Source organism: Cryptomeria japonica, chromosome 1, assembly GCF_030272615.1.
Source record: "Cryptomeria japonica chromosome 1, Sugi_1.0, whole genome shotgun sequence".
Taxonomy (NCBI): Eukaryota; Viridiplantae; Streptophyta; class Pinopsida; order Cupressales; family Cupressaceae; genus Cryptomeria; species Cryptomeria japonica.
Genome location: NC_081405.1, coordinates 326,048,713 through 326,072,074, shown reverse-complemented (window position 1 = coordinate 326,072,074; position 23,362 = coordinate 326,048,713). Strand labels below are relative to the sequence as shown.

General features: G+C 35.5%; 1 pseudogene; it reads right to left on the bottom strand.

Annotated features, from left to right (window-relative positions):
* Positions 1-3,304: 3,304 nt before the first annotated feature.
* LOC131073136 (probable sugar phosphate/phosphate translocator At4g32390) lies at positions 3,305-22,949 on the bottom strand (annotated as a pseudogene).
* Between the last annotated feature and the right edge of the window lie 413 nt (positions 22,950-23,362).

The window sequence follows — 23,362 nt, the reverse complement described above, 5'->3', positions numbered from 1 at the left end:
ATACCCACTCCTCCCAACTCTTTAGGACGACAAACTTTAGCCCATGCTAGAAGAGGAAGCTTCTTCTTGCCCCCAACGTTATCATTCCAAAGAAAGGATCTTAAGAATACCTTAAGATCCTGGACAACTTTGGGGGGAGTCTTCAAAATAGATATCAAATATGTAGGAATGGCATTAAGAACTGATTTAATTAAAAGAATCTTACCAGCCAATGTGAGCCATTTATGATTCCAGGAAGAAATTCTAGACGATATCGTATGAACCACTTTATCCCAAAATGAGGCCTTGTCCAAGCCAACAAAAAAAGGAATGCCTAGGTACTTGCAAGGGAAGGCCCCCACTTGGAAACCCCAAAAATGAGTGAGTCTATTCATAACTATATCTTTATTTTTATTTTATATTTATATATCTATCTAAAACTATTAATTTTGACGAGGGTATACTTTGTTTTATATGGTGTTTATTTTTAAAATATTAAATTTATAATTAATATTAATATTTTGACATGTGAATGGTTGTCACATTTAAGCTAAAAGGTAAAAATTAACATTAACACTCTCACACCATTTCATTCTGCTCCTTGCTACCATTGTAGAATGTCTCACAACATTAACTAAAATGGGTTCTATAATGAGTGAGCCTAAGTAGAAAAGTGAAAAATTTACCTTTTAACTTTGTATTTTCTTCTTTGTAGCAATTTTTGTAAAAACCTTTGAAGGTTTTTGAAGAACTTTCCTTTTTTTCTTCAAATTAAAATTTTTAAGATTTGAAAAAGTTATTTTCATTTTCTATTAGAAAGTATTTGTGGAATATCTCTCTAATAAGATGATGTTGTGAATGACTTTTTAACATTTTTTGAAATATGTTAATATACTCTATCACTATATCTAGAAATTTATAATGAATGGATAATTTTTTATATGGTCTTAAAAATGATTTATAAATATCTAGTAGTCCTTAACCTAGACACAATGGTAAGTGAACATTGATATTTTTTCCTTTGAATAATTAATGAATGAATGAAGGCAAGTTTCTAATGCTAGATATGATGTTAAGACAAAGTTAAATGATTCCTAACCATCTCCAAGTATCATTTATTTGTTCATTAAAAAAAAATACTTGGTGTGAATAGCAGTTTTGGGATTCTAGTGACCACTATCTCTCCTAGTCTAACGTGCTTATAGAAGATAATGTAGAGAATGATTCATCTTATGAATGTGTATGGTGTAATTCTTGTATTCCCTTCTATCTTATTAAAACCATAAATAGAATTAGATTATTATTTCATTAAAATTATGACATGTGTCTCTAAGTTAAGAATTGAACCTTGTCTATGGTTATTAAGTGTATTCATATATAAATTGTAATTTCTTGATTGTGTCTTATTAAAGAAAAGGTAACGAAAACTTAAGTGCATGAGTTGTTATAGCTCTCTTACACTTGTGAATTTTTTTGTAAAAAAATTAATGTAATAATTAAACTTGATGAAGAAATGACAATTATATATATTTTTGTCAAGGTATTAAGATAGAATTGGATTGTGTTTTCCTTCTTAATGAACCTAATTAACTACTTTAATTGAATCAATGAATATAAGATATGGACCATGTGATGTCACCTATTGTGTTTCATCTTTTGATGTTATATGTGCTTATATTGTATTGTGTTTTGTGGTAGATTGAATTATTTACAACACTCTACTAGCATTTGTTATGCTTCTAATTAGGGAGTGTGCCACATTGAAATGCTTTCCATTTCTTTCATATGGAGATTGGTGTTATGTCTTTCTTTATGTCTATCACTCACATGTCTCTTCCATGTGTTGGTGTCTATGCTAGTGTTGGCATGTAGATGGCAACCTTTGTGTGTGTGCATTGTGACATTGCTTTTGTTGTGTTTATAAACACAAAAATAAATGTTTAGCCTATTCTATCCCATTAATGTCCTCATTAAAATTTGGATATTACCAAAAGGGAGAAATGTATTATGAAAATAAATAAAGGGAACCATTATATTACTAATATAGTTAAGAATATCAATACTAGAGGATATGTCATGCAATGTATCATAGGGAGATGTTGCTAGTTACAAATGAGAAGTGGTAATAGAAAAGTATTTAACAAGTAATTATCTAGTAATAAAAAACCTTGTATGTCTACATGTGCATCATGATTAAAATTGTATTACTCATTTGTACCTAAAAGTGAATTTTCCTATTAGCAAATTGAGAAGCCTTATGAGGGTTTAAGCACACTCTTCATGTCAAAGGTAAAGAAGGAGTAACAGTAGCTCAACATAAATAAACCCTAGAAAGATAATAAGAAATCAAGGGTAATTATGAATATAAATTTTCAAAAATGTAATCAACCTTGGATAAAAAAAATGGTATAAAAAATGAGAAGATAAAACCCCAAAGAGAAACCCTAAGCGAGGTGCATAAGTGAAGGGATCTACCAAAATGTTGAGGAGAACTAGAATTTGACCTATGTTAGTGTAAATCTATTGTGTATGTGTGGATCTAATCTATCAAAAATCCTACATTGTTTCTTTTAGTCTCTCATAAATCTAATATACATTTAGAATCTGTAGGTGCTGGAAGTTAACTATAATAACTACTGATAGGCTTCCCCTGATTTTATTTTTGTGCAAGCATTGTAAAAGTTCATAATTTCATTTCAATCCCTGGGAAAACTCTATTTTTTATAAGATTCAAGTTCTACAGCTGTTCTGAACAAGAGAATCTAGAAATTATAGCTCTTAGTAATTTCATTTCATTCCCTGCCATGCAGAAGCCCTTATATAAGCATCTGAACACTACATTCGAAAGGTTCACTTTTTAGGGAAATGGAAAAATCTCTATTATTTTCAGATTCAGATCTTGCAGCTTTTACTTATTAATTAAAGCTCTCATAATTCCATTACAATCTCTGCCATGCAGATGACCTTATATAAAAAGAAAATCTGAACACTAAAATCTAAACACAAAATTTTGTTGCTGCTCTAATCTCCAAGAGTCCACAGTTGAAATCAACAAATGTAAAAATAACCAAATGCAATACTCAGTTCATTTAAAAAATTGGGAAATTCATTTTTTAACATAGATTGTTTACAAGGGATAAAGAATCCAGTTTCCCAAATGGAAAATCCAAAATTCTGGTGTTGGTGTTTTATAGCTAAGCTCCTGGCCCTCCTTAGGTTCAGGATCTGATGAGTACCTGGACTGACCTTCCAATTAGAATCACATATGAGCTTGGGGTCTCTAAACATTTATGTAACCGTATCTAGCATCATGATTGCTTTCACTCTATGCATGAGGGCTTTCTTCCAGTAAACAAACCCCCACAAATGCCAAACAATAACCCATCAAATTAACCCCAGTGACTCTATCCTTAATCACAGACCATGAAATGGCAATAAGAATCCAATCCTTCACCACCCCTACAACATTCATTGTTAGGGCAGATGTTTTACCCATAAGAAGAAACACTGCCAAGTTAAGTAGAAAGGCACATAGACAATTGGCACAAAAGAGTTTGATATCAAGATAAAAGGAAGAAGAGGCTACTAAAACTGGGTACTCAACTATAGCCCAAGGAATACACGGGAACACAAAACAGCAAGGTGCAACATAATACAATGTAGTAATGGGATTCAGTGTAATCCCATCAGCAGTCAGAAGTATCTGAATCAAAACTAACCTTGTTGCTTCAAAAACAACAGCACCCAGTTGCAACATGACCCCCAATGCATTAAATTGTGCCTCTCCATATGCAGCAATTGCAACTCCCACAGAGATTCCTGTAGACACCTAAAAATGTCTCATTGATCATGTACTAATTATTCCTCTAATTGATTAAATAATCTTTATTATTTAATTAAGTCAATTAAACTTATTCTTCTAAATTCTTCTAATTTCATATTTCCTCATCATCTTATTAATTATTCTATTTCCTATTCTTTCATCATTTCATCATTTAATCATTTTCTAAATATTAATTAAATATTAATTATTTAAATAATTAATTTCCCAATTTAAATAATCTTCATTATTTAAATAAATTATTAATTACTCAATTTCTATCTCTAATCATCTAATCATTCAACCCTCTTCTAAAGTATTAATTAAATATTTATTATTTAATTAATTGTAATTTAATCCTTTAAATTAAATGATCTTTATTATTTAATTAAATTCTATTTCTAAAATAATTAAATAGTTTCTTTAAATTATTTAATTAACTAATTAATTCTTCTAATTCCAAATCCCCAAATTCTAATTTCATTTAATTTCATATTCTTCTAATTTCTTCCAAATTTCAAATACATGTGCATGATTTCAAAAACCAAATTGAAAATCAAAGTCAAGTTCTAAATATATTCAAATGCTAAATTGAATTAATAAATTCAATTATTTGAATAATATATCATGCAAGGATTAAATTAATAATTTAAATCTAAATGCAAGCACATGCTAAATTAATTAATTAAATCAATTAATTAATTAAATCATTTATCTCTTCAACTTCTATTTCCATCTTTGAGTTAGCTTTTTCTAAATTTAGCTCTCTGTGTCATCCTCTTTATTTCCTCCAATCATTCTTTTTCTTCCTTCAGTTAACTCTTTCATCAATCAGTTGACTCAGTTAATCTATTCAATCTATTGAGTTCCACTCCTACAATCAACAGTCCAACTATAAAATTGCATTTGAGCTCACCTGAGTTTACACCTCTTGATCATTATGTTCCACCTTTCAATCAATCTTCTCCAATTTTCTATAAAATGAGCATCCATTCTCCATTTTCAACAATCACGAACTTCAAATCTTTGTGCCACTTGCAGGTTACCAGTGCAATATCTGAGAGCCATCATACCACGAAGAGAAGAAGAGCAATGGAAGCAATATGCACATCTTGGGAATAGGGAGTTTTATTTGAATTGATTTCATTCTTAATTCCTATTTTGCTTGATGATTGCATTATTTCATTGTCTAGTTTGTTAGGTTTGTTAATTAGACAGGGATTCACGATTTCCCTGATGTTTCTAATTGATAGCTTTAAGATGAATTCTAGCATGCTTTACATTTTGGTGAACCCGACGTGAACTAACAACAATTTAACCTTTTTTTGTGTTCTGTGTGATTTTTGCAGATTGTGCGGATTTTTTTATTTTTTTGCAGGTTGCACGAATTTCAAGAAAAGATTTTCCATCACGCAGTCGAGCTTACTTCATCACGCAATCGCATAGACAGAATCATGCATTTGTCCAGACAAAATCATGCATTCGTCCAGACAGAGTCACGCAATCGCCCTGTCCTCATCACGCAATAGCCCTTTCTGGGTCACGCATTCGCAGGGTTAATTGTTGTTTTATTTTTCTTATGTCTGTTATTAATTCTGTATAATTCTGTCTTAAATTTGGTTAATCAAGGATCAAAATTACTTTTTTATTTCAGGATTTGATTAACACAGTTTATGGCAAGAAAAGTTCAGTTCAAAATTTTAGGTGTGAGAAGGACGAAGCAACAAAGGAGGGAAGCTAAATGATATCAAAAATTTCTCCAAGCAGAAAAATTGATACAGGATTTGGAAGAACAACTGGCCTTAGATAGATATAATAGCCTAGTTCTTTCTTATATAGTTAAATATGATCTAATCAATATTGAATGGATGATGAGGGATTTGGCTAGGGCTTCACAATTGGTTTTGCAGGTTCCTGATCGGGTTTAGTTTTCTTGTTTTTCTTTTTCTAATTTTTGTTGTTGTTTATATTTTGTCACGCAATCGACCTATTACTGATACGCAATCAAGTAGATAAAGTCACGCATTCGCTCTGTCAAATTTACGCATTAGCTCTGTCAGATTCATGCATTCGCTTAGTAAGTATCACACAATCGCTCAGGTAGTATTACGCAATCGCCTCTGTCAAGTTTTCAGTTTCTATTTTCTGTTGGTTTATTTTGCTACTAATCTTTTGTTTACAACCTATGGCAGATTCACATAGAGGATTAGATTAGTAATTTTGCATGCACATCTCACAATAGTTAAAATTGACATGCATGGATAAATCTCACACTTCAATTTTTAATGCTTAAAATCAACAACAGTTAAAATTGACATGCATGGATAAATCTCACACCTCAATTTTTGGTGCATAAAATCAATAATAGTTAAAATTGACATGCATGGATAATCTCACACTTCGTTGTTGGTGCTTAAAATGAACATGGGCTAAAATTGACATGCGTGTATCTCACACTTAGTTTTTGGTGCTTGAAAATCAAACAAATGGTTAAAATTGACATGTAAGCCTTCATTCTTGGATTTGGTGTTTAAAATTGACATGCACATGCAGATCTAACACCTAAATTTGGGCTATAAAAAGAATGTGAATCAGGCTACATTAGATTAAATCATTTTTCATTTTCTTAAAGGAAAAGAACTTTTCATTGTGTCTGGGGTGGACCTACTGTTGCACTAACTAACTTTCTACCCGCCATCAGGCCTAAGGGAGAAAGAAGGAAGGTGACAATGACATCCAAATTTTATTTTATTATACGTAGTGAGGGGTATCTTTGACTGGGGATTTCATCACCCCACAGAGGTACTTCGAATTGGGATGTCATGGGGATATCATCTCTCCCAGCGTACTCTCGAGCGGGTTTTTCGAGCCACTATATAAATATACTGGTCAGGCGGCTAGAGTGTTGAGTGAATTCGATGTATGTGGGGGCCTTCTCTGCATCGATAAGCTCAACTAAAGCCTTAAGTGGATTACTCTGAGAATCCGTCGTTGGATCGAGATCCCTCGAAACCTAATACTAAGAACCAAATTAGTTGCCAAATATCCTACATTCAGTGGTTCTGGGAGTGCAGATCGTACCCCATAGATACCCCTCATGTACCTTACATTATGAGACAGAAATCCCTCGATGATAAGATCTTTAGATCTTCGAGGTAAGAGAGACTGGCATGCCCGAGAAGTGTGTGTCGTGGAGTGGAGCCAGTGCTGCCAAACTCTCTATCTGTCCATCTTGTTTTGGTATTTTGTTGCGGGGGCCTCACTAAATGGTGTCCAATATCCAGCTTAAGATTGTTTTCCGTGCTTTTTTATGTATCATTGTGATAGACCAGTATTGAGTCAATCCCTTGGGCTATTTCAGGCCCTATCCTACGTATCTCTGAATTTTTTGAGATTGTATGAAAATTGAGTTAGTCAGCTATATATACCTGCCAACCATTGTTCTTAGATTTGGAAAACTGTAAAACATTGTCTTACACGCGAAGTTACCAAAAACAAAGTCCATTTTGAAACTGATTCTCAAAACGTCCTTACATACTTGTGATCTTAGGCATAGTCCCATTTTACGTCCTCATTACCGTCCTAAGTCTTTTGCATAGTCCCATTTTATTTCCTCATTATCATCCTAAGTCTTTTGCATAGTCCCATTTTATGTCCTCATTATCGTCCTAAGTCTTTTTGCATAGTCCCATGTTACATCCTCATTATCGTCCTAAGTCTTTTGCATAGTCCCATCTTTACGTCCTCATTATCGCCCTAAGTTTTTTGCATTATTGTCCTCATATACATCTACACCTAGACCTCATATACGTCTAAGTCCATTATCATTTATAAGTCCATAGCATGTTCCTTCATGGGTCTCCCAGGTGATGGCTTGCTCCCCTTCGAGCAACCTAATCTAGTTCCAAACGATGGTCAACGAGAAATCATTGATGGTCTAGCTAACTTAGCTTTGGATTTAAAAAGAAGTGCACCCCAGTATATGGGAGTTATATACGAGATAGATATTGAGTCTAAGATTGCCCATAAGATTGATAGAGAGATTGAGGCCAAACAACTTCGTCAACAAATGGAAAGACTTGCATTAGAGAAAGCTAGAAAGGCTAAAAAGGGCTCACATCAAAATCCTCAATAGAGAGTCTAGTATAGTATTGCATACCTCATATTTACGTCTACTATCTAGTGTTAGGTCATCATCTTGCATAAAACCATCATCATATAGGACATTTTTAGATGCTCGTCACAAGGTCCCAGAAAGCAAAAGGAATAATGGACCCGAACAACACATAGTCTATAAACCCTACTTGGAACATGGACATGTCAACAGGTCAACACTTAGGTTCACAGACAATGTCCACCATAAACGAATTACAACAACATCTGACAAAGGAAGAAATTGAGTTTGCACAACAAGACTCCCATGTCCTCGTGATCCTAGATGCACTTATACATAGTGATAGGGACAAGTATCTTTCGCTGTTAATACAAAATGGGGCAAAATTACTTGAGGATTTTGATGTCACAAAGATTTTACCACCAGGAAAAACTTTAGGTCAAGATAACAATCAAACATTACCATTGACGCAAATACAAAACGTACCTCTTCCAACAAATGTCAACACAAGTGCAAACTTTCAAACAAGCGTGACATCTTCAGTGATCAATGCTAGTATACCATCACAGAGCCTACCGATAATGTCAAGTATCTCAACACCTATTCAAATGCAAGTGACAAGTGTAAACCAACCTCCAATTTCCTATTCTATGGGATCCACATATGGTTATCAAAATCCAAACCCAAGTACTACCAATACAATAGGTACAAGTCAACCAAACATGGGTTCACATATCGCCTATTTTACAGTACCTACGGGAACACACAACACACAAAGTTATAATCTTGGTACATTCCAACAACCTCCTAGTTATGCAACCACGAATCCTTTTGTGGGACATACAAACACACAAGGTATACCTTTGACATCAACCGATATTTTGACACAACAAATACAGAGTTTGCAACAACAGATGATGACCATGAAAATTGGTACTAACAAAAAGAGCTACACAATGCAGGACTTACATCCTTATCCATTTGATCACACAGTACGCATGCCACCTTTCCCACAACACTTTGAAACACCCAAATTTGATAGATATCAAGGGAAGGGTGATCCTAGAGATCATATCAGAGAATTTTTTACGACATGTATAGAAGTTGCCTTGGAAGATACTTATCTAATGAGACTATTCCTTAAAAGTCTAGGAGGTCCGGCTTTAGAGTGGTTTTCACATCTACCACCAACCATCACGTCATGGGGAGAATTAGCTGAACAATTTATTACAAACTTCTCACACAACATTGACACCTCGGTTACTTTGATGGATTTATGTGCAACTAAGTAATACGAGAATGAAACATTTGCATCCTTCATACAACGATGGAGGGCTCTCTATAGAAGATGCAAGATAGTTATCCCAGAAACAGAGCAAGTGGATATGTTTACAGAAAACTTGATTCCAAAGATTAAGTATCCAATACAAATGCAGTGCCTTACCACATTCAAACAAATCACAGAAAAGGCTCTCAAATGTGAGAAGGGCTTGATAGAACAAGGTCTTATTAAGTATGGCAACACAAACAATAGTGACAAATCTAAGTTTTGGTCAAAAAACAAAAACGTGACCAATGATGGTGTTGTAGACGCTAGAACTATAAACATAACCCAACCCATTTTATCATTTGGAATGAGTCAGTCAACAAATCCACATACTGGGAATAACACCAATGTAAATGCTACGCAAAATATGAACACAAGATACCCTAGGGTAAACACTCCAAGAAGAAATTACACACCTTTAGGAGAACCTATTGAGTCGGCACTAAAAAAAGTTAATACAGACAAACATGATCACTCTACCTGAGGTAAGAGTATATGAACCAGGTCCGTTCAAACCCACATGGTGGAATGACAATGATTTCTGCGATTATCATAGGACTAAAGGCCACAAAACGGCAAGTTGCTACAAACTAAAAAACTTGGTCCAAGATATGATAGACCAAGGGGACATCACAATTGATATGGATAAGACCTCAGCAAACACAAATCATATGATTTTTAAGGATCCGTTTGTTAAGCATGACAAGGGAAAAGCAACCACATCAGGTACCCAAGACAACATGACTAACTACATGAAAGTCTCATATGACTACACTATTCATGCCATTAGTTCAGGAGATACAACAAACAAAGATTCACAAGAAACATCTAATCAGGAAGACCAATATCAAGACACTCATAAAGATGACAACCAAAGTTTCATGATATCCGAAGGACCAAAGTACGATGAGGATACAAATTTTTGTCTCCAAGGCTGGGGGCAGGATCAACCATCTCACTCAGATTGGTTTGAAGATGGACTCATTGAACATATTATGAATGCCAAACATACACATTGGGATTATGAAGAAGGATTTAATATAAATCTAGATAAAACAGCTTATGATACCAATGATACAATTGCTACAATCACAATTACTCCCAGAGACAAAGACTGTGCAGTCGTTACTCGAAGGTCAAAGGTAACCTTACAAGGGATACCACAAAATCATCCACCAGCAGTAGGGACTTACAATGTAGTTGACCAGCTTAAGAAAACTCTGGCACAAATATCCTTATTCGAACTACTGTGTATTTCACCCAATCATAGAGCTATAATGGACAAAGCACTTCAAGATTCAGTAGTGGACAGAGATATAGATGAACGTGCCTTCCAGTCTATGGTAGGAAATCTGACACAAGGTACACATATTGCATTTACAGAGCAAGATATTCCTAGTGATAAAATGCTTCATAATGACCCACTACATCTGGAAGCTTACATTCACAAGAAAAGGATCAGAAGAGTACTTATAGATGGGGAGCCAGTTTGAACATTTGTACATTAAAGCTAGTCAAAGCATTAGGATATTCTGAACTTCACATTGATTCCTCCAAAACGATAAACATCAAGGCTTATGATGATGAAGAACGTCCATCTAAAGGCATTGTAACATTACCTATACAAGTAGGACCAATAACGACAGAGGTCACTTTTCAAGTCTTGGACAGAGAGATGGGATATAACATGTTATTGGGCCGCCCATGGATCCACACCATGCAAGCAGTACCATCCACATTTCATTAGTGTGTCAATTACCATACAATGGTATTGAAATTACCATAAAGGTTGATCCAAATCCATTCCAACATTGTAATTATCTAAAAGACAGTGTAGATAATCAGGTACCTATCAATCAGGCTGCACCTCTCACTACACAGTTGGAAATGATAAAGATCAAAGAAACACAAAAAGATATGCCTACGACATCCTCCTTACAAATAAAAGATATGGGTTGTGGAGAGTACTCTATTGCAAACACTTCAAATGGGAAACACTTATCTCTTTCTCCTAAGTCCTTTGGGAAACCTCATACTACAGTACAAAAGAAAGACAAAGGAAAAGAAATTGTCAGATACTCAGACTCATGCTCTTTCATTAGATGGGGAGACTTAGAGGAAAAATCCTTGAATGAAGATGTTAACCATTGGATATATAGAGAAGAAGATCATATGAAAACACCCAGAATACATATAGATCAGTACGACAATGGATTCAAAATACTCCAAAGACATGGATATGATGGTACCACAGGCTTGGGGTTACAAAAACAAGGAAGACTAGAACCTATTGTTCCTAATGATAATCCAGGAAATCAAGGATTGGGATACAAGCATGTACAACATATCACACAAGCCAGACAACATACCCTTGATATACTAAATTGACCAAGAAAACCATCAGATTACATATCACAAAGGAATTTGTCCACACAGGCTCTTTCATCTTCATCTCAAACAGGCAATTAGGTACCTACATCACCTGGCGCAGAATCAAATGGGGAAGACATGAGACAACTCTTGCAAGAGCCTACCGCAGAGTTACAAAATGATGTAGTTATTGACACAACAGTACAAGCTAATGTGGCAATAGATGCAGGATTACCCCCACCACCTGAATCCCACCCATGGTTATTGTCACTACTTCTACCACGAGAGGCAACTCAGGCTCCACCTAACGAAATAGATGAGGAAAGATTGCAAAGGCTTATACCTGGCTTAAGAAGAGTCACTAAAGTACAAAGAAGACCAGTCAATCTACAACGGAATCAGGGACAGGAACAAGAAGAAATAAGTGATGATAGCCCATATGATGAAACATATATTGACAGTGAGATAGATTCTCATGACTATGAATTCTTATCACTCCATGATTCTACCCCACCAGAAAGTGTAATATCAAACAATCAAGTCTTCATGTTATCAGACTCTACTATAGAAGAGAATAATGATTTACCCCTAGTACATTCACACTTGATTGATTGGGGGCAAGAAGGAAAACCAACGCTGGATTGGTTTGAAAACAACGAAGCAATTTCAGAATTTCTAGGAGTCAGAGAAGGATTTCCGCAAGGTGATCATAAAGCAGGGTTTGCTATAGACCTAAATAGAACAACATACTTTGGAGAAGAAAGTACTTCTCAAACAGAAGATAACAATCAAACTACCCATAATGACAAAAGTGATTTGGGTAATCTTCCTATGGAAAGAGAAAGTTCAGCATTACTTACAGAGGAAACAGAAGAAGTAAACATAGCAGAAGGGGAAGTTGTACATAACATCCATCTGGCAAAATCATTGAGCAAAGAAGAAAAAGACAAATTCATCCATTTTTTCAAACAACGACCTATCAACTTTGCTTGGTCCTATTCAGACATGCCGGGCTTAGATTCTGAATTAGTGTTGCATCATTTACCATTGACACTAGGAGTTAAACCTTACAAGCAAAAATTGAGAAAAATGCATCCAAGTATCACATTATTGGTTAAAAAAGAATTACAAAAGTTGCTGGAAGTAGGTTTTATCAGACCTATTGACTACGCGGAATGGATATCAAACCTAGTACCTGTGACTAAGCCCACAGGAGGCATCAAAATCTATACCGATTTTCGAGATCTAAATAAAGCTTGGCCTAAGGATGACTTCCCGCTACCTAATATTGACATGATAGTTGACCTAACAACTGGAAATGAGATGTTATCCTTAATGGATGGTTTTTCAGGATACAACCAGATTAAAATTGCACCAGAAGATCAACATAAAATGACCTTTACATGCCCATGGGGAATGTACTACTGGAATGTGATGCCATTTGGTCTTAAAAATCCTGGCGCAACATACCAGAGAGCCATGACAACATTATTTCATGACATGATCCATAACATAATGGAAGATTACATGGATAACATATTGGCTAAATCGCAAACCAGAGAAAGTCACCTTGCAGTTCTTACACAAATATTTGATCGATTGGAACAATATAATGTCAGATTAAACCCAAAGAAATGTGTGTTTGGCATAACAACAGGTAAACTATTAGGGTTTATAGTATCAAACAGAGGAATTGAAATAGACCCTACCAAGGTCAAGGCAATCATTGATATGCAACCTCCATCAACACTTAAACAACTCAAAGGGTTACAAGGGAGATTGCAATCCATAAGAAGATTCATAACACAATTGGCAGATAAGTGCCACCCATTCCAACATTTACTCAGGAAAGGAGTTATTTTTAAATGGACAAAACAATGCCAGGAAGCTTTCCAAGCTCTAAAAGAGTATCTTTTGAACACACCAGTGTTAATATCCCCTATTCCAGGACAACCTCTATTGTTGTACATATCAGCAACAAACTCAGCTCTGGGAGCTGTATTGGCACAACATGACAAAAATGGAAAAGAAAGGGCCATTTATTATATAAGTAGGACTCTGATCGGCTATGAGCTTAATTACACACCCATAGAGAGAGATTTCTTAGCAGTAATCTTTGCATCCCAAAATCTCAGACACTACATGTTGAGTCATAAGGTACAACTCATTGCACGGTTTGACCCACTCAGATACTTATTGAGCAGAGCAACATTGACCGAACGATTGGCTAAGTGGGTTATGATCTTGAGTGAGTTTGATATAGGATACATAGATAGAAAAGATATCAAAGGATAAATCATAGCAGATCAATTAGCAGAGGCTCCTATACAAGACAGTCACCCATTGCTAATAGACTTTCCAGACGAATCCGTGTTTACACTAACTACCTCAATAATGTGGAAGTTATACTTTGATGGATCATATACAAATCATGGATCCAGAGTAGGTATTGTCTTCATTACTCCTCAAGGGGATGTTATACCTAAGTCATTTAGGATCAATTTCCCATGCACCAATAATATGGTAGAATATGAAGCTCTCCTCATAGGACTTCGTACAGCTATGCAATGGAAAATACAAGAATTACAGGTCTATGGTGATTCGCAGTTGATTGTGAACCAGGTCAATGATGATTACAATATGAAGGATGATAAACTCATGCCTTATAAGAAGTTGGTCGAAGATTACAAGGAGCACTTTAGCAAAATCACCTTCAAACAAATCCCTAGAATACAAAACAAGGCAGCAGATGGAATGGCAACAATAGGGTCTCTTCTGAATATGCCTGCTAATGAAACTCAGTTTGAGTTTATCATAGAACAGTTAATGCTACCTGCATATGAGACCCCCCTATCAGACTATGTATATGCAATTGTGGGACCAGAGTCGCCTTGGTACAATGAAATATATACATATTTGAATACCCAATACATGTCACCAGATCTGTCCAGAAATCAAAAGAAGACATTTATTCGTCAAGCATCTAGATACACCATCATAGTTGATACTCTGTATAGAAAGGGTTTCGATGGAACTCTTCTCCAATGTCTGGATGAGAATGAAGCACACCTTGCTTTAAAAGAAGTCCATGATGGAATCTGTGGGGCTCACCAAAGCGGTTCACCATTGTTAAAGAAATTGCTGAGAACTGGGTATTATTGGCCAACCATGGAAAATGATGCTTACAAGTATGTACAGAAGTGTAAACAATGCCAAATGCATGGAGACCTTATTCATGCACTAGCACAAGATCTTCAACCCATCACATCACTGTGGCCATTTTCACAATGGGGATTAGATCTCGTAGGTAGAATCAACCCTACTTCGTCCAATGGGCACAAGTTCTTCTTGACAGCCACTGAATACTTTACAAAATGGGTTGAGGCAATTCCTTTAACATACACTACGGGAAAGCAGATATCAAAATTTATGCTCAACTACATTATATGTAGATACAGAGTTCCAATGTGCTTTGTTACAGATAACGAGCATCCATTTAAAAACCAGGAAGTGAAAGAATTGTGTGACAAATTTCACATACAATAGAGATTTGCCACGCCATATTATCCACAAAGTAATGGACAAGCAGAGGCTACAAATAAAACAATATTAAAAATTCTTAAGAAAGTGGTCACTGACACAGGACGGGACTAACATCTCCAGCTAAATCCCGCTCTTTGGGCTTACAGAACAAGAGTACACACCCCTATAGGAGCAACACCATATTCCTTGGTCTATGGTACAGAAGCGATACTCCCCATTGAAATAGAAATACTATCTCTAAGAGTATCCTTACAAAACATTATATCAAAAGAAGACTATAGGGTAGCAAGGTTGCAAGAACTAGAAACCCTTGATGAAAAATGACAAACAACATTCAATCATTTACAAGGATATCAAAATAGATTGAGGCAGAGCTATAATAAAAGGGTCCGCCCACGAACCTTTCAAGTGGGGGATCTAGTACTTAAAGAGAATCAAAGGAACTTAGCAGAACGAGAAAGACCAGGGAAATTCGAACCTAATTGGCTAGGTCCTTTCATTATAACAAGGGTCATAGGCAATGGTGCCTATCATTTGGCTACCTTGGAGGGAAATCCAATCTCTGACCCTATGAACATCATGCATCTTAAGTGGTATTACACCTAAGGGCTGTGTAGTTTAGGTTTTACTTTCTGCATTGCATATCATATCATTTAAAACACTGCATTACATATAGTTTATTTTTCAAATGCACCACATTCTTAAAGTTTTGCATTCTCACATAGAAGCATCAAATAAAACAAGGCAACTATTTGAGTTTATCATTCGTTTTGCATCCTGAAAAGAAAACAAGGGTCATCATCTTTCTTAGATATTCGGACATGAAGTCTTTGGGGTTCTAAAGTCATTCATTCTCAACATTAGCCTACGACAACATTTTACTTATGGTTGGGTAGTGATTTCACTATTTGAGACTTGGTAACCCACAATCTATCAATTATTATATCTTACACCTTAATGAGATCTCTAATTCATTCTAGACACCTAGTTGATCATATGACTAGTGAAAAATCTAAAATTCTACTTCAGCGCCGCTGTAATTGTCACACCCAAGTAGGTTTCATTACTTACAAGTCAAGGCAAGAAAATAAAAATAAAAAGAGCTATGCCCAATATCCATCTAAAGGCAAAAAGAGCAATGATACATAATTGAAATATCACGCATACAAATGCGATAAAAAGCTTGACTATGGGAACATGCAAGTAACTCCATCAGGGCTATGAACGCCTACCAGCAATGGAGCAATATTTGAGAAATTACAGTCTATAACCTCGTCAGAGCTCTCAAGGCTTGCTGGCAGCGAGGCTCTATTCGGGATGCTTTTGAAGTTATAAAAACCATGTAGCTAGTCATATAGGATGCTAAGGATCTTTAGTGAACACAAGAGCAGGAATTAACTCATCTGCACACACATGGGCAAAAGAAGATCAAAGTTTCAAGAACCAATGGGGAAGTTTTCCGTGTCTCCATTTGTAAATCCTAGTCACTAAGTGTGTTGAGATGAATGTTCTGAAGGGTCTTAGAGATCAATTGACCGCTTATCTACGGAATGTTTTGCACCTTCATTTTCAATCAGTGTATTACAAATGCTGAAAAACACAGATAGTCAACCTTGTTCGAATAGGAAGTGCATCTTCATCCTGCATATTGCATTCACATAGTTCATGTCAAAAATTCATTTGTCTCCACATACATTCTGCAGATCATTATGTCATATGGGTCAGCGCACTGGGGGCATAACTGAAAAAAATCCAAAAAAATCATATAAAGTCCTGAAAAAATCCAAAAAAAAATCTAGATAAAGTCCCGAAAAAAGCCAAAAAATTAGATAAAGTCCTGAAAAAATCCAAAAACATTGAAAAACTCGAAATCCAAAAACATTGAAAAACTTGAAATCCAAAAAATCAATGGAAAAATCAAAATAACAAAAACATTCAAATACGATCTTGAAAAAAAAATCAAACAAAAAAAATCAAATACGATCTTGAAAAAATCAAACAAAAAAATCCATATACGATCCTGAAAAAATCAAACAAAAACATTAAAAAATCTACCTACATAATCCAAAAACATTGAAAAAGCTCTTGGAAAAGAACTAAAAATAAAAAATCAATCAATCAAAAAACTTGCAATAAAATGTCTTGTGAGAAACAAATACCCTAGCAGATATCCAGCAAACATTTCGCACGAAGTTAACAAAGGGTACGACTATCTAGTCAAACATCTGCAATCAATTGATCAAACTGTCTTATCAATCGTATCATTTCCATATCAACGTGATCATTATCTTGTCTTAAACAGAAGGGGATACACTCGATATCAGACAGGTCAGTCTTAAACGGGGTCTGCAACTTTCTAAGATCAGACATTATCAACCATCACATCAAACAACTGAGAACGAAGGCACAAGGTCAATATAGCTGCTGAATTTTGTCCGGGTTAGTCTTTATCTTTTTATCATTTGGCGACATATATTGTTTCTATGCTACTCAAGGATGTCCAAAAGCGACTAGAGGAGCTATGATGAGATTATCTTTTTCTTTGTTTGCTGTTTGTGGTGTGAACTGATGAAATTCTAGGGAAATTGCTCTAGTGGGTGTCTGTGATAAGAGCCTTCACATCAAGGTGAAATCGCCACACATACCTCGAACCCTAATGCAATTACCAGAATGGAGGGTTCACTCCTTGTCTGCTACGTGTTTGTTTCTACAATGAGATATCTTTGCATCTTGGTTCCTTACACCCTGATGTGCTAAGCTTCATTGTTCAATAATAAGGCTCAGTGATGAATATATATTGACGCAATAAAATATGTGACACAGGTTCGTGATTCATTCAATTTCATTATCATCTTCATCTAATTTGCTTATTGATAGTTTGTTGGTTTCTTGTCTCCCGTCTAAATCACATTCTTTCTATCATCAATTTTTTCTCTCTATCATCTAACTAACATTTCTTCAAGGTGTATCTGAGTTACAATTGGTTCAACCATTATCATACCAAAAAAAAAAAAAAACATTCATTATAAGATTCATTTGCATTCATTTGCATTCAAATAGATTCATTTGCATTCATATAGATTCATTTGCATTCATTATAAGATTCATTTGCATTCATTATAGATTTCATTTGCATCATTAATCCATACATATACAACCATTGCATTTTATAATCATATAAAATCAAATAGATATTTATTACAAAACTCATAGCATCATATAAGCATATAGGAAAAGCAAAACATAAATAGATCATAGCCAAAACCCGCATATCATATATTCGACCTCAAAAAATAATAATGTGTGTGAATACAATAAATAAGCCCGAAGGCTTAGATAACATGATCAACCAACACTGCCTCTATCAGCAGGTGGATCCTCTCCACTAGATCGTGCCCCAGGATGTCGAGGTGGTCCCATAACACCACCACTGCTAGTCCATCGTGAAGTAGATCTACTCGATCTCCTCCCCATGAATGCACTGACGCTAGGCTCTCTCTGACCCTCGGGGATGGCTCTCTCATATGCCTGTCTATAATAAATAGCCTCCTGCGCAGTAGTGAAATATCTCTCTCCCTGGTTGTGTGCATCTGTACCTACTCTAAAAAGCTGATCAAAGGAATCCATAGTAATCTGACATCATCACACTGCCTCATCTCTCTCCCACTGAAGACGCACTCGCTCTACCTCTAGGGCACCATAATCTAGACGATAGGTCTTTCGCTCAATATCTCGTCTAGCAACCTCATCCTCCAAGCTCTGCACCCATTCTCTAAGAGTCTGCAGCTCATCCTCATCACCAACCTCTCCTATCCCACCCTCTATGGCACGCGCATCCTCCAACTCTGGCATATCATCATCATCATCCCCACCCTCGCTACTCGATGACTCTGAGGAATCATCGCTATCCTCACTTCTAATAGACTCAGTGTCTCCACCAATGTCTATATCCTCATCTCCACCTCCACCACCTCCTCCCCCATCTCCATCATCTCCACCGTCTCCACAACCTCCTCCATCATCTTCTCCAACTCCTCCAGCTCTCTCCCCTAGATCTATCCTCAAGCGCTATCTAGGATGGCGAATCTGCTGTGCTATAATCAGAACAGCAGGATCAGTCAAAAGCACTGGCCTGTGCCTAGCAAACCATGCATCATACTCTGCTGTCATCCCTGGATCCGCTCCACCCCTACCCCAACCCCAGAGTAATGGTTGCAACAAATCAAACTCAACAAAGGCAACATGTGGCTGAATACACACACCCCAATCAGATACCTCACAAGATACATGAGCAAAATATGCAGTAACCACAGGTGTCACCTGTACCTCACCAAACTATCTAAGAACACGTCCAGGAAAATACATCTCTATGATCCGCTGAGTCTCAAAGGTCCTACCAATAAGATATCTCTGCTGGCGGTAGAAAGACAAGTGCACTACATCATCAGGCCAACCGGGGCAATCTAAGTAAGGTCTCCAAATGAAATGCTGCAATATATCGAACCGATGTCTCCAGTACAAGGTGTTCCCCGAACCCTTGTGTCTGATACGTGTTGTATACCTGAAAGCATAAGGCTCACCAGGCTACAAATCTACATGAATGACGAGCCTAGAAATAGAAATGTGCTCCCATGCCCATGTCTGCAGCAAAGTAACACCACAACTGATAGAACGGTATCCCAGATACACAATACCATGCATCTGATAATACAACATGGCAAGTAGACAAGGACCCCAAGCATATAGTCAATGATGCACAATCATATCATGGAGCACTCTGCCCCATCCAACTGGAAACCCATGACCTCGTCGATCAGGTATCAGTAAACCACCGACAACACCACATAATACAATGGTCAGGTCATCATAGTCTAATCAGGCCCAAGGGATCTCATAATGGCCACTGATCTGCAAATCCTGAATCTCACACTCAAAAAGTGCACATAGTCCAACAATGCCATCATCATGGTCATATATAACCCTCTCACCATGAATGGGAATACGCAGTATACACCATACATCCTCTAAAGTAATGGATGCCTCACCAGTCGGAAGATGAAATGAACACGTCTCTGAGTGCCACCGCTCTATCAAAGCTATAATCATGGCCCTGTTGGTTGTCACCTTTGGCAAATTCAATACATGGTAAAGACCAAGCTGATGAATATGCTCAATCTCATCATCTGGTAGGTCAGCTCAAAGATCAAGTCCACTAGGCCTGCTCTGTTGATAATATAACACTCCAATGTTCTCCTGCAAACGAGAAAATGATCAAAATATCTGATGTCAGATCTAGATAAACTTAAAATATTTTCAAATGCATGACAACAACTTACATTTACAACGAATGCATAACAGTTATGACTTATGCAGTACAAATATGGCTCTTGCGTGACGATTGAAGCTAATGCGTGACACAATGAGCGCATGCGTGACATAATGAGCGCATGCGTGACAAATAACACTTATGCATAATTATATACATGAATACGACATGATATAGCTAATGCATGATGCTTACGACACATGCATAACATTTACAGCGAATGTAGTACACTAAGAACTAATGCATAAAAATCGACAAGCGATTGCGTAATGCATGGCAAAAATTGATCATGAAATTTTTTTGGAAAAAAGGCAGAAAAACTGGAAAAAATCAGGGAAAAGCATGAAAAATACCATGCCGCCAGTCCCAGGAGGTCTCTGAAATGAACGTACTCGGTCCGACAAGTGCAATCGAGCTCTATAACCAGACATGATGACCAAAAACTCAGAAACAGGTGCAAAAATTGCAAAGAAACCAAAGAACTACCAAATCACAAATGAGCAAATAAAAACCTAGAATTATCTATTTATAGCTCAAAATTAGGGTTTTAAGACACTCCGACGCCCATGGTCCCTGCCAGCTTGAAACAACTTGTAGCCTGCTCAAACAATCTCAAAATGACACAAAATTTCACACGCTTGCTCTTTACACTGGTATCGAAAACATGGTCTCTTTTTTTAAATTTTTCGACCACCTTTTCCGAGGGGGCATATTTACACTATACAACAATACCAAGGCATACAGGGGCAGAATTTTTCGTTTTCTTTGAAACAATGTCATTCTGACTTTGTCTCAAAGAGGGGCAAATGTAGACACCTAAAAATGTCTCATTGATCATGTACTAATTATTCCTCTAATTGATTAAATAATCTTTATTATTTAATTAAGTCAATTAAACTTATTCTTCTAAATTCTTCTAATTTCATATTTCCTCATCATCTTATTAATTATTCTATTTCCTATTCTTTCATCATTTCATCATTTAATCATTTTCTAAATATTAATTATTTAATTAATTAATTTCCCAATTTAAATAATCTTCATTATTTAAATAAATTATTAATTACTCAATTTCTATCTCTAATCATCTAATCATTCAACCCTCTTCTAAATTATTAATTAAATATTTATTATTTAATTAATTGTAATTTAATCCTTTAAATTAAATAATCTTTATTATTTAATTAAATTCTATTTCTAAAATAATTAAATAGTTTCTTTAAATTATTTAATTAACTAATTAATTCTTCCAATTCCAAATCCCCAAATTCTAATTTCGTTTAATTTCATATTCTTCTAATTTCTTCCAAATTTTGAATACATGTGCATGATTTCAAAAACCAAATTGAAAATCAAAGTCAAGTTCTAAATATATTCAAATGCTAAATTGAATTAATAAATTCAATTATTTGAATAATATCTCATGCAAGGATTAAATTAATAATTTAAATCTAAATGCAAGCACATGCTAAATTAATTAATTAAATCATTTATCTCTTCAACTTCTATTTCCATCTTTCAGTTAGCTTTTTCTAAATTTAGCTCTTTGTGTCATCCTCTTTATTTTGTCCAATCATTCTTTTTCTTCCTTCAGTTAACTCTTTCATCAATCAGTTGACTCAATTAATCTATTCAATCTATTGAGTTCCACTCCTATAATCAACAGTTCAACTATCAAATTGCATTTGAGCTCACCTGAGTTTATACCTCTTGATCGTTCTGTTCCACCTTTCAATCAATCTTCTCCAATTTTCTATAAAATGAGCATCCATTCTCCATTTTCAACAATCACGAACTTCGAATCTTTGTGCCACTTGCAGGTTACCAGTGCAATATCTGAGAGCCATCATACCACGAAGAGAAGAAGAGAAATGGAAGCAATATGCACATCTTGGGAATAGGGAATTTTATTTGAATTGATTTCATTCTTAATTCTTATTTTGCTTGATGATTGCATTATTTCATTTTCTAGTTTGTTAGGTTTGTTAATTAGACAGGGATTTGTGATTTCCCTGATGTTTCTAATTGATAGCTTTAAGATGAATTCTAGCATGCTTTACAATTCCAACCATGTTGGTCATTGTTTTAGGACTAAATGGTTCCTTCTTTAACAGAACTCCAATGGAATAGACTGCAATAGGCATGACACGGACAAGTATATATAGGCAGAGTTTGATAACCATAGGCTCAAACAATAGAGTGCACTAATGGGTATCACTGAAGAAACATAGATTTTCTTTGTCATGCCTACAGGCTTAACAATCTTGAACACACCAAACAATGCAAAAGCAAGAACAGAGCAAAAGGCCATGTGATTCATGGCTAGGCTTATTGGAAAGGGCCAATTGTACAACTTCTTGTCCAAAATGAATTTATTGAATAGTATGACTGTAGAACTCAAGAATATCCATAGCCCAACATAGGCATAGCTTCTTAGTATTTTTCTCTCAATTCCCATCTCTCCTACCATTTTCACAAGCAATAACATGAACACAAAATCATCCAAGTGGCATCACGACTCATTTAGAGGCTCATATAAACATATATCTTGTTTAATAAATACTTACTCTGGAGAACCCTTTATTGACAGAGGTTCTTCAATTCATTCTACAATATAATAGATATGTTGGCTTAATAATACATATAATATATATTTATTATAATATTTAATATTCAAATAATATGATTTATTATATAATATATTTTATAATTAATAATAATAATTCTAATCTAATATTATTATTTTAGTGTTGGTAATAACTACATAATTTTTATATATATTTTATATCTTATATTTATATATTTAAAAAAAATTATCTTCTTAAGGGGGATGACCCTGCAGCGTGATAGTTGTCACGAGCCCTGTTGAGAGGGCAGTCCTGT